The 14548-nt window shown below is 36.0% G+C and overlaps 1 non-coding gene across 1 annotated transcript; it reads right to left on the bottom strand.

Moving 5' to 3' along the window:
- Positions 1-11921: 11921 nt before the first annotated feature.
- On the bottom strand, positions 11922-11994 carry TRNAY-GUA (transfer RNA tyrosine (anticodon GUA)). The gene has a single exon. It is a non-coding gene; the product is annotated as a tRNA-Tyr (tRNA).
- Between the last annotated feature and the right edge of the window lie 2554 nt (positions 11995-14548).

The raw sequence follows: 14548 nt of genomic DNA, 5'->3' as shown, positions 1-14548 counted from the left end.
ATATAGCCTAAAATCTAAGTGGGAACTAACTTGTTATGCATACCAATTTTCATGGAAAAATCGGTTCAGTCATCGAGTTAAACGGTAACAAACACACAGACATATATACAAACAAAAATTTCAAAAATACGATTTTCGATCTCAGGACAGTTCATTATGCATGTCAACACCAATTAGTTTTTATAAAAGCGAAAATCATCTGTAGTAATGTCACGAGAGGTCCGAGATTTGCCGATAAATCCACGAGCGAAGCGAGTGGATTTATCTGGGAAATCTCGGACCTCTCGTGACATTTATTAGGACTATTTCGTGAATAAAATAAAAATGTAAATAATATATCCCTAAAATTCTATCACAAAATGTTAATAATTGTAGGATTAACGAATACTTAACTATTCAGACATTGTGAAGCTGAAATACTCGTAGATGAATATCGATTACTACAATAAAGAAATTCGATGTTATTATTCAGTAATGCCAATTGCGAAAAGCGAAATACAGGTTTTAAAATGTTAATTACATGTACTGCACTTTTCTCTTATTATTATAACATAAATACATTCGCATTATCTGCTGAAATCATAATTTAATTTAACAGTAACAGTGGAGACAGCTATATACCAATGCATATGTATTCACAGCGAGGCATGTTGCTACACAGTGAAGCAATCTCTGTATAGATAAGCCTAATTAAAACACGAATTTTATTACGCCATACGGAAGGCAGTTTGATCAAACACCTTGTATATATTACTATACAAGGTCTTTGGGTTTGATATGCGATGATGTTACATAAATTTGAACATCTGACTTTCTATTAATTGTTTAATTTCATTCACAAAATGCAAATTTTACAGGCTACAATTATAGGTTAAGTTACCTGTGGGAGCAGGACCAATGTCAGCTGTGTCTTATTTCGACCGTTACTCGTGCTACAGGAAATCATTTTTTATAGCTCGACAAACGAATTCTCGCTGTAGTGTGTAACGGAACTAAAGCTGCATCTATACAGTTCAATATTGAAATCGCGTATGCGTGCAATCTGGGAAGAATATTGGAAGAATCAAGTTTAAAAGGTACGTTCAATTAAGATGCATGAAGATTTTGTGTCTACATGGTGCACCGTTTTGAACGTCGTCTTCACTGCGTAAATATATTAATTAATATTAATATCAATCTTGCATCCATTGCTTTAAGTTAAAAGAAAAGTTTAACCGTGTAGTTGCATCTTAATGTATTCATGATCATCAATTTACGGGGAAACACTTGGCGACAAAGACTAAACAAAAGAACGACCATGCGATAAATTGAAAGCGATAAATCTAGCTGCAAAAATTATCGCAAAGTGTGACTGTGATTGGTTGGAATTCAAAATTTCATTACACTTCATTGGTCCAACATGGAATGACGTCATATAAACTAAATAGTCACAAAAATTTGGGCTACAGCTTTATTATTAGTACTAGCCGTACCCGTGCGCTCCGCTGCACCTGTTAGAAATAAATATAAAGTAATTACATAATTAAAATAGGACGTTTGATCCAGGGAACAACTTTTACAACAGCGCAATATAATCTGCTTCGCTCATTACCCAATTCTTTTTGCATTGCATTTATTACATATATATATTTTATGTATTTTAACACGATTCAATTGAGCATAGTTAAAATTTGAATTATAAAATAATGGATTGCTAAGCTAACGTATTATTACTGCATACTAAATCAATACACTCTCGTTGTTCGTTAATTTTCTGAGATTAAAATGAGTGTACATAAATATTACTTTAAGAAATATAGAAAACGAATGTACAAAATAGCCTATCAAATTTTCTGTGCATAAGAAGCTATTTTAATCTTACCTGTCCTCGATTTACTCAGGCGTTCTTGTAATAACATTATAGCAATATGTCCCTCTAGAGAAACTACACTTTCCAGTGGTGAAATAATAATTAATTATACAAATCGGTTAATTTAGCTTCTGATACTACTTCATACAAACACAGAAACATTCTCTGTAGGCTATGTTTAATAGCTTTCGATTGTTGATGTCCAAGGCCCCTGTTTCGATTGTTGTTGTCCAAGGCCCCTTATAGACGACGTCATTTGTTCTTAATTCATTGCACCGTCTTAGATGGCGTTATTTTAATTTTAAAACTCATTTATCTCATGAAATATCAGTCCTATCAAAATTTTGTAAAGAATAAAACTTATCGGAAATCATGTTTAAAGACACTTTTGTTATGTAACATTTTTCACAAAAATCAATAATAAGCGAGATATTTCGATTTATTTAATTCAGGCCCCCTTACAACCCCCCTTTTAAATAAAGTATTTTGAATGCCATATAGCCTAAAATCTAAGTTACAACGAACTTAATTTATATTCCAATTTTCATATAAATCGGTTCAGCCATTATCGCGTGAAAAGGTAACAAACATACAGACAGACATACAAACAAAAATTTCAAAAATGCGATTTTCGGTTTCAGGGTGGTTAATTATATATATGTTAGGACCAATTATTTTTGGAAAATCGAAAATTACCAGAAAAATTTCGGCTACAGATTTATTATTAGTATAAATTAGATTGGTTACCTATTTGTGCCTGCCTGTATGTTAGGTTGTTAAGTGAATGGTAATTATTAAATATGTAATAAGCAGCTTACTTGAATTCTGCATGAAATGCGAGAGAAAAACAGTCTGACTTACGTCACTGTATCTCATCCTGCAGGCTACTGTTTACCTCCACGCGCTCGGATCCATTAATCATGTGTAAGTATTAAATAAAGACCGCTTTGTTGGACAAAACAGCGGACTTGCATCGGATAAAACGTAAATTTATATATAATGTTAATTAGACAACGTGGAGGAAAAAGAACCGTGTAACCTGGGATATATGAGCTGTAATGCATCAGCCAGCAGAAGAAATATTGCAGCAAAACATAGAGTATAATTTACCGATTAGAACCGTATGGGAACATCCTCATGTTTGTAACCATATGTAGGAAGTTCGTATTAAAACAGTAGATTTCAGTTGAGTACAGCCTGGAGTATAGATGTCACCGGCGCGCCTCGCTCTGCTTCCGCTCGCTACAGACGATACACAGTTCACATAAACAACGCATAGTATCATTCTGTGGAGTTGTGTACAATCATGAATAGTTTGAAGAATATTGTTAATTTATGTCAATAGTTTAGGTTTTGAACAATGTGAGCTATTCTGTTATTATTGTATTATTCATGTAATGTTAATATCATGAATGATTCCAAAAAAGTAAAGTAATCTGTTATTAAATAATTATGCAAAATGGAGTGTGTAACACGTTTATTTTTCCCGGATTATTCTCGTTAAATATTGGTTGAAAGACAAGTTTATTTATCAGTTGTCAATACTTGTTTGTTTTGCTGCTCTGTTGACGTCTCGTCTCAGTCGTCTAAGGCACTTGCCTGCCGATCCGGAGTTGCGTTCGGGCGCGGGTTCGATTCCCGCTTGGGCTGATTGCATGGTTGGGTTTTTTTCCGAGGTTTTCCCCAACCATAAGGCAAATGTCAGGTAATCTATGGCGAATCCTCGGCCTCATCTCGCTATCACCAATCCCATCGACATTAAATAACCTCGTACGTAGTTGATACAGCGTCGTTAAATAACCAAGTAAAGATAAAAAAAATTGACGTCTCGTGGTGCTGTGCTACTATGCATTCTGTTGCGTTACAGTCCAAGTTTATTCAACATCAGAATTACGATACGAACTTCCTAGCTGTAATTACAATATACAGTAAATGAAAAATTTTCCTGGTTTCACTCATATCTCATAGATAGGAAACAGAAAGTTGAAATCAATAAACTATGAAATCTGCATCGACATGGGGAACTATTAATAATGGAATTCCTCAAGGATCAATATTAGGTCCCCTACTTTTTCTAGTGTTTATAAATGCTCTTGACCCCCCCCCCCCAATAAAAGATATAGGTCATCCCATAATATTTGCAGATGACACAAGTATAGTAATTACAGCCAATAACTCCAACACATTCCAATCAACAGAGGAAATTCTCTTCAACATATGTGACTGGTTCTCAGTCAATAAATTGGTATTAAATTGTAACAAAACTAACATAATTCAATTTAAATCCTGTCCAAATTCAACCTCGCAAATTTATAGCGCAATAATTAACAATAGATCCCTATTAGAAACAACAACAACCAAATTTCTTGGCTTAAAAATCGATAATGTGTTAAATTGGAAAAATCATATTAAAGAAATTACCCCCATACTAAATTCAGCATGTTTTGCTATTAGATCTATGCAAAAGATAGTAAATATCAATACCTTAAAAACAATATACTTTGCATACTTCCACTCGGTAATGAGTTTTGGAAAATATTCTGGGGAAATTTCACAGATAGTAACAGTATATTTCTATTACAAAAAGAGTAATTAGAATAATAGTAAGCGCCAAATCTAGGGAATCGTGTAGGACTATTTTCAAAAGCTACAAATAATGCCCATGGCTTGTCAATATATCTTTTCATTAATAATCTTCCTTGTATGTAATCGTGAAAACTTTGTAACTAATTCAACATTTCATAGCATAAATACACGTCAAAAAATGACTTTCATACTCCATCGGCAAGTCTGTCGTGTTATCAAAAAGGAGTGCGTTATATGGCAGTAACAATTTTTAATAGCCTTCCTATCGATATAAAAAATGAAACTCAAAACATAAGATTATTTAGGGCCAAATTAAAGAAGTACCTAATTTCTCACGCCTTCTATTCTGTAGGTGAATTCATGACATTCAATAACACTTCATGAAATTAAAACTAAAACTTTGTGTTGTACTAGTAGACTATATTGTAAATCTCGTCTGTATGTATTTCATCTAGACTGTGACTATAAATTAAGACTGTAATAGTATTAAGTTTTTTGACTTGTTCCATATTCTAGCTGTGAAGCAATATATGAATACCATGGAATGTTAATAATACAATACAATAACCTAATTACTGATGTTATAAAATGAAATTATATGCATAAAGTCAACTAAAGGGAAAAAGCGATGTGAAAATGCCATACCAATGATATTTAATTTTTTTTAATTATTCTCAGGAGAACACCTTTGTACCCCGCCACTTTTACCGAAGTCCTCGAAAAACAATACAAATTTCTATATTTCTTTTACTTACAAAGTAAAAACCTAAAGAAGGTAAGAAATTTCTGGCTAATGAGAAAAGAAAGGCAGCACGGACTGAAGCGATGTGACCTATTTGTCCAGCCGGGGAGACCGCCATGAGCCTCGTACGTGCCGCGGAGTTAGCTTGCCGGCTGACCGCCCAGTAATCCACACGACAGCCCTCCGTAAGCTGCCAGGGGTCACGTGTTGCTATGGAGCCTATGCTCGCCGCGAGGCATCATCTCTGTTGAAGCTCGCGATCGCGAAGCAGCTTCAGAGCCGTCTTTCTTCCATCAAGAAAGCTAACACGCTTTTGAAAACATATTTTGATTATTCTTCGTCCCAGGTCGCCGGTGTGGTCAAGGTGTAGCGAACGCCCTCGAGCGTTTGTTCGAATTCCTCTTAAGAGGAGAATGTACCTCCTCTCCCCGCCATGCACCATGTTAAATATTGTAACTTTTATTTACACTTTAACCACCACTCACCCGACAACAATGTGATTTTTATTCTTAATAATTCACCCTACAACAGCCGTGGCGAAAATGTGACTCACGAGCACATTGTGGCTCGCAATGATAGCTGTGCATTTCTCTTGCTTCCTACTTCCCACAGCCCCCACCCTCTCACTCACTGGAGTCAAACTCCGTTCCATTTGTATTTGTCTCTGACCTCGAGTGGCGTATCGTCGCAATGTCTCTCTCGAAATCATGTACCTCTACAAAATCGAAAGTTTCAAGTAGGATGGGAGGTCACATGTTTTTGCTGCCAATATGATGAGAATATTAAATATATGATTTGTTCACAAGTATTACGAGGAAAACGGTTGTATAACATAAAACGGCATTATACTACATGGTACTCATAAAACATTAAAAGGTTAAGTGTTATTATTATTATTATTATTATTATTATTATTATTATTATTATTATTATTATTATTATTATCTCTGTACGTCGATCCTTTTTCAGCAGATGTACGAATAATGCGGTTAGATCTTCAATTTAAACGCACAGATTTACAACCTGATGTGAAATAAATCTAGATGTAAGGATTTGACAAATGTTAAACTTTTCAAATCTTTGCCAAAAAATAAATATCCAAAGCTTCGTTCTTTCGCTTGCTCTGTTCAAGCCATGTTCGCTACAACTTACGTTTGTGAAAAATTATTTTCAACACTGAAAACAGTAAAAACCAAATTTAGATCACGACTGACAGACAAATACCTTCATAATCACCTACGACTGGCAGTAAGTGACATAATTCCTGATTTTGAAACTCTGTCGCAGAGACATTCTGAAGACAGTTAATAGGTTGTGATAATGTATCCTATGTTTTCTTATTCATTTCTTCCTTCGTTACACGTACTAAACATTAGCTTGTAGCCTTGTACTGTATAAAATTATATTTAAGTGCTTGATGTAAGGAAAATGAAAATCCGTTAATAAGTCAGACAGTTGCTTCACTTCCCCTTCGGGTGCCCGCCTCCCTCCATAGGTGCTATGCACGTTGCAGGTTACACACACACACACGATCACATTTTCGACACGGCTGCCCTACAGCAATGGGTATTCCACTCAACACAGCAAAACAATAGTCGTTATTGCACTCCATACAACGACAATGGCAATACACGACGTGTATTATTGAGAATAACAACAATGTACTCCTAATTTCAATTAATATTCACAATGCACTATGTGCAGAACAAAACTATCAGTTCTCAGTTAACAGTTCGCTCGCCTTGGCTAGTTCTTCTAGCTAACTGTTCAAGTTCATTGCACATCGAACTCAGGTCTTCCGGATGCGTCGCGCTCGCCTGGACACTGCCACAGTTACGGACTCACTCAAGTTCACTGCACGTCGAACCCTGATCTTCCGGCTACGGCCCACAACACGTTGCGATTCTCTGCACGTCGAACCCCGGTGTTTCAGATGCTCTCGAAGGGTGGCGTCCTTGCTCGCTCGAAGCCTCACTCGTAGACTTGAAGACTCAAGACTGATTGTTTTCTTGTTTGCCACTAGCGCTTTTATTTATTACACCATAACTTCTCGAATCTTCGATTCGCGCGGTTTTCAGAATCTTCCAGAGAGATCCGCGTCTCGATGCGTCCTTACTTCCGCCCAATCATAGTAGCTTTTCTCCCCCCCCCCTTGCTCCGTACCTCGGCTAGCGTCAGGGGTTCGTGTTTCCGTTTCCCCGCGCCTTCCTTCTCGCCAGATGCGAGCGCGATTCCCCGACGCGACCAGAATATTCCAGACGGGTGCCACAATATGTTATTTTTAATGTTCTGATTTTAAGGGACAATGGGACTGAGCTTTTGAACTTTTGAGGTGTTTTATTCATTTATTTCAAATTCGGCGAGTTTGTTGTGTCTGTACCTTTAAATAACCATATACCAAATTTCATCAAATTTCATTCATTAGTTCCTTACATATTAGGCCTAATTTTTACGTATTTTAATATATTAAATTATGCGTAATTTCAAAACATTCCTGATGTTTTCATGATAAAGAAAATGATAAATTTGAGAATTGATTCATGAGATAAAAAAATTTTTTACAAATTTTAATTTTTGCTTGTTAATTTTCTTTAATTTTTAGAAGTTAAAAATTCATATCGTGAAAAGTTTTCAGTGAAGAGCTGATTCCATGCACAGCTTTCTGTATTGCAATATGCTGAGTATTCATGCAAAGTTTCCGCTAGGAACTTTATTATTGACCAAAAACATTAGTTTTGAGGAAACGCATTTTTTGGGTGTGACATTTTAAAAATGATCGCTTGACCTTTAAAAGTAGTAAATATAGGACAATGTTAAACAATTGTATAAGATAATTATTTATGTAAAAAAACAAATATTTATTTTTATCATTTTGGCCAAAAATTCAGTCCTAGTGTACCTCAAAGAAATATATACTGTAGAAATACACTTATATCATTTGTCAACAAAGTGACATTTTTTCATAGCAATAACTTAAAAAAATATAATATGAACTTTTTTTCAGTTGTCCGATAAATTTAATTTTTCTAGTCTTACGAGCTTTTCTCTGAAACTATCCATAACAAAGCATCGAAATTATTACAGTGTAATTACATGTTTTACATAAACATATTTTTATTTTATTTATTTATTATTTTGCTAATAATTATAACTAGACTTCGTGGAATTGCCACGAGAATCGTAAGGTTTACTACGCACGCGGTATGGACTGTATGAGAAGGGGACGTGCGACGGATGTTGTATGCCTGTGATGCAAACACTGAGAAGTATACTCAATTACAATAAAACCTGTATTCTGCATTCAAGAAATATAATGAATGATCATTGAAGTAGGAAATGTCTAAACTTATAAATACACAATTATTTTGTAGTGAGATATATCAACTCTTAAAATTTAATGTAATATACTCACATCATCCTTGAATATGTGCTGTGAAGAATTACAGTACATAAATTTTGAGGGACTGCAAAGTAATCTCCTCCGATGGTCACTCAAACAGTTTTTTTATTGGGAAAATGTACGTTCAACATCACACGATGTAACAGGTGCAATTTGAATAACGGAAAGTCACTACTTTTTAGTACATCAATTTCAGACGTCTTGTCGTGACCTGATAATACAACATTTATAACACGAAGTTGTAAATAGGCAGAATTTTTAGCAATAATATTTCTCAACTTACATGTCACTTTTTCTGAAATTAGTGAATTGTTATTTTGGATAACGGTTTGTGATAATTTATACACTATATTAAGGGCTTCTGACAGTTGTAGTTTAGACGATTCTAATAGGACGATGCCTTTTTTATTTTAGTAGGTTATTTTACGACGCTTTATCAACATCTAAGGCTATTTAGCGTCTGAATGAGATGAGGATGATAATGCCGGTGAAATGAGACTGGGGTCAGCACCGAGAGTTACCCAGCATTTGCTCATATTGGGTTGAGGGAAAACCCCGGAAAAACCTCAACCAGGTAACTTATCCCGACCGGGAATCGAACCCGGGCCACCTGGTTTCGCGGCCAGACTCGCTAACCGTTACTCCACAGGTGTGGACAGGATGATGCTTTTGGATACGATTTTACAATTAGAATCAATGAACAGAATATCTTCCAATAGCTGTTCAGAAGGCAATCATTTTACAGCTGCAACAGCGGAACTATCTATGCTATCCAATGCATCAATTACCTCCATTATTTTGCCGTAATATTCTGGATAATAATTAACAGCATCCAACCACGTTCCCCAACGGGTCAAGACTGGCTGCGGGGGCAAGGGTATTCCAGGGGCAATTGTTTGGAACAGCAACACTCTCATTGTGGTATGCTTGATTGAATTCTTGTCTGCACTGAACAAATGTTAAGCTTTGGCTATTCCAACCACAATAACGCAAAAACAAGTGCTTACATAGGTATACATTAGCTGTAGCTGCTCTATCTATTTGGACCGGTCACAACTCTTAACATGAACTGCTTATACAACGAGAGCGGGCGGCCGCTCACCTCCTCTATACTACCGTACATCGGCAACCTGATTGCATGCTGCGTGTGGCAATTCAACGAAGTCTAGTTATAACATAACATATGATATATACAGAAAAAAACTTTAGCTCGCCCCTGAAAGAGGAGGACTCGTGCTCAGGGTCGGATTCCTGAATTGAAATTAATAAGTATACAATACAATTTGTCTTATGTCTACTATGCAATTATAGTATATAAATTTAAATTTACAATTTTTCAATTTTTATAAAATCCATGCATAACTTTTTAAATTTAATACTAGAACTATTAGAATTGACAAGATTAGGATATTTAAATATAAATTTGTTATATATTCTTGGGCCTAAATTACTACTATGATTAAGTACTGTAACAGTGTTGCATTTTGGTTCAAACAATCTTAAAGAATTCATACCTTTTGTTTCATAACTATGAGAATACAATTCAAAAGTATTTCGATTTTTATGTATGAATTTTATTAATACAATATAATAATAAATTTGTCTTACTTTAAGTACATTAAAGTCTAGAAACAAATTCTGAGATGGAAAATCAATAGGTTTATGAAGACATATTTTAATTATTTTCTTCTGTAATAAATAAAGTGGATTAAAATTAGATTTAAATGAGCTACCCCATCCTATAATTCCATAACATAATTACCGATTGAAATAAAGTTAAATATGTTGTGCGTAATAAACTTATTGACATTTATGATATAATGTGATTTAACGTTTTTTCAACTTCCTAGTATTATTATCAAGGCTAAAGAGGAAAGAGGGACACGGACTGTATATTTTAAAGTTTATATTGTATTTAAGATCATTCTAAAGTAAGTTCCAAGTTTGAAATGATTATAACGTCAATTGTGTAAATAAATCGAATTCTAAAGTTTATGTAATCATCGATTAGTTTCAATACATGTTTGATTTACTTCATAAATGTCTCACTGTGTATGTATAATTACGTATTGCAAAGTATTACAAATATATTTGAATATTTGTTCCCATAGATATCACAGTTGAGAGGGATTCAATGACTCCCGTCGGAAGTAGGAACCGAACCGAGTACCACAGCGAACAAATCGTTCCTCTGTATAAATCGGGACGCTCCAGTTCGAATTAGAGCGACGCTGGCTGGGCGGACGCTGCAGTTACGCCTGAAAGCACGGCGCTCGGTTCTTGGTCGTGTTTAATTTGGTCGTTGAAGTGACCATTTAATCGCATTTCGCACTTAATTACATAATGCACTCGACAGAGAATGCCGGTTATTGAAAGCTTCTTTTTTTATATAATGTTCGTAATTAGGTTGATTCAGATCCACTCCAATAAAGCTAACCGTTATTGCTTATTTTATCTACATCGCTCTGGTTTTGTTTGTACACTTTTATGGGGCTTAATTGATGTGATTATGAAACTAGTATGGATTTCAGAAGGTGACAGTCTTGGTATATAGATTGCACGTAATAATGACCAACCAGTCTGTGTTAGGATCATTACTATCCTATATATTGAAAGGCTTTGTTCTTCAGCGTGCTTTGTTTTGGCTATGTACAATTTGCTGGCCTTACCGGAGCGATTTAATAATAATAATAATAATAATAATAATAATAATAATAATAATAATAATAATAATAATAATAATAATAATTTATTTATTTATTTACTATTATTTAATGGCGGCCAAGTACATCACTTGGTAGAGCAGCTGGCTACGGACTGAAAGGTCCAGGGTTCAATCCCAGGTGGCGACGGGATTTTCTCGTTGCCAAGCTTCCAGAACGGCCCCGAGGTTCACTCAGCCTCCTATAAAATTGAGTACCGGGGGTAAAAGACTGTTAGAGCGTGGTGCCAACCACATCACCTCATTCTACTGCCGAGGTTATGGAAAACATGTGGCTCTAACTGCATGCCCAAGTGCATTCATGGCGTGTGACGGGGATACCTTTACCTTTTACTATTATTTATTTATTTATTTATTTATTTATTTATTTATTTATTTATTTATGTATTAATTTATTTATTATTTATTGTGCTGTACAACAGCCAGATGCCAATAACAATTCAGCATAATATCGACGGGTATCAATTTGATACCCTTAGTCTTTCTAGGTATTCTTTTTAATATTTGTACTTCTATAAAAGTTGTTTCAACGTCCAGATTTCAGGTGAACAATATCTCGATAAAATTAAGAAATGTCAAAGTCACAATTGGATGTAATAGTTATTAGAGGAGAAACAATTTCCTCCGGCGCCGGGGATCGAACCCGGGTCCTTGGTTCTACATACCAAGCGCTCTAACCACTGAGCTACGCCGAAGTTCAATCCACAGCACCGGATCGAATCCCTCTCTTCTAGTGTTTTTTCCTTTGTGGCCTGACTCCATGTTCGACATTTTTCTCCTCTAATAACTTTACTATTGTTACCATAACAGAATCCACACCTGTGGAGTAACGGTCAGTGAGTCTGGCCGCGAAACCAGGTGGCCCGGGTTCGATTCCCGGTCGGGGCAAGTTACCTGGTTGAGGTTTTTTCCAGGGTTTTCCCTCAACTCAATATGAGTAAATGCTGGATAACTTTCGGTGCTGGACCCCGGACTCATTTCACCGGCATTATCACCTTCATTTCATTCAGACGCTAAATAACCTGAGATGTTGATAAAGCGTCGTAAAATAACCTACTAAAAAAAAACATAACAGATATATTCTGTAGGATCAAAAATTAATCTTTGCTTTGATTCTTCGCCCAATAGTGCATAATATACTGTGGAATCCCGGCCATCAATTCACTCAATTGAGTGCGCTCCTTGTACGAGGGCTATTCAGAAATCTACTTCCGATTGTCGATTGTGGATTGCTAGATCGTTGCAGGAAGATGGCGCTTGCGTAGTAGCCACGAGTAAAGACGTAATAATGCTCCCATGCATCTCGAACTCATTTCCGTCCAGTAGTCTGTGAGAAACAGCTATTGATAATGGACGCGATTATTATTCGTTCCGCGAGTTGTGAGGTCCGTTCGGTTATTCGATTTCTTCAATCCAAAACAAACAAACGCGGATTGCTCTCCAAGGGTGTCATTCTTCTCCATGACAATTCAAGGCCCCATACTACTGATCGCACAGAGGCTTTACTGGACAAGTACACATGGGAAACTTTCGAACATCCCCCATACAGTCCAGACTTGGCGCCGAGCGACCATCTCTTTCCCAAGATGCTCTGGTTAGCCACTCAGCGCTTCATTGACAAGGAGGAGCTCATGGACGGAGTGGAAATCTGGCTAAATACAGAGACGGTGTCCTTTTGTGAAGAAATTCGCAAGCTAGTCCCACGCTATGAGAAGTGCTTGAATTTGTATGGCGACTATATTGAAAAATAGTCACTAACCAGGAACGTTTTCCAGGCAATATATAGTTTGTAACATTGTTTGCGCTTTTTTTTTTTTTGTAGTCAATCGGAAGTTGATTTCTGAATAGCCCTCGTATGTATAATGGCAGTTGACTTAATGTAATATGTCAACATTATGTCGAACATGGAGTAAGGCCACAAAGGGAAAAACACTAGAGGAGGGTGATTCGATCCGGTGCTGTGGATTGAACTTCAGCGTAGCTCACAAGCAAACGTTCTGATGGGGGCCGATAAAAAAGTTAAATTTTTTTCTTCCACCATGTTAATAATGTCAAAAGAAGTGCTTATACAAATTTTGGCCACTCGACCGCAATTACGAGGCCGTCCAGAAAGTGATTTTCCCTGGGGCCGTTTATAGAAAAAAAAGCACAATTGCATAGAAATATTTATTGAAACAGATACAGCAATTGTTGCGCTATTTGTCAACATATCCCCCACTGGAATTGAGACATTTGTCATACCATAGGATCAATTTTTGTGTCGTAGAAGTCAGCCGCCTCAGATCGGAACCAGCGTTTGACTGCGTCTGCACCTCTCTCTGTCGAACCCATGATAAGAGAAATGCCTCAATTCCGATGGAAAATATGTTGAAAAATAGCTCAACAATTGCTGTGTCCGCTCCAATAAATTTGTCCTATGAAATTGTGTTTTTTTTTTCTGTTAGCGGCCCTGGCTAACTTATTTTTTATGGTCCTCGTAATTTCGGTCGAGTGGCCAACATTTGTATAAGCACTTCTTTTGACATTATTAACATGGTGGAAGAAAAAAAATAACTTTTTTATCTACCCCCATCAGAACGTCAGTCAGTGATTAGAGCGCTTGGTACGGAGAACCAACGACCCGGGTTCGATCCCCGGCGCCGGAGCAAATTTTTCTCCTCTAATAACTATTGTTACCGTAACAGATAATAATAATAATAATAATAATAATAATAATAATACTAATAATAATAATTTATTTATTTAATCTGGCAGAGCTAAGGCCAGTAGGCCTTCTCTTCCGCCCAGCCAGACTCTAATTCTAATTGAATACAATTGCTTACATAGTTATTACATTAATATCTAGACCATAAAACAACATGAAAGTAAATAATGAAAGTTGGATAAGTAATGTTAATGTGACAATAATAAACATTGGTAAGAAATAGTTATAATAATAATAATAATAATAATAATAATGAGATAATTTAGATATTTATCTGTGATATATATAACCATTAAACATTGAGAAACCTGAAACAGCTATTATTATTAACAAGAACTGTTAGAAAAATATTTCGTTAGCCTATTCTTAAATTGGTTTGATGTCTGACTGTCCCTGACATTACTCGGTAGGGAATTCCAAAGTCGAGGAACAGGCACAGTGAAAGAAGATGAATATGAGGATGTTCGGTGGGAGGGAATGGATAATAATTGGGGAGTGTTGTGATCGTGTGTCTAGGTTATGATGGGTGGATAAATCTTGAAAAC

This window comes from Periplaneta americana, chromosome 14, assembly GCF_040183065.1.
Source record: "Periplaneta americana isolate PAMFEO1 chromosome 14, P.americana_PAMFEO1_priV1, whole genome shotgun sequence".
NCBI lineage: Eukaryota > Metazoa > Arthropoda > Insecta > Blattodea > Blattidae > Periplaneta > Periplaneta americana.
Note: the sequence above shows the minus strand (reverse complement) of the source record. Positions and strands in the feature narration are given on the sequence as shown.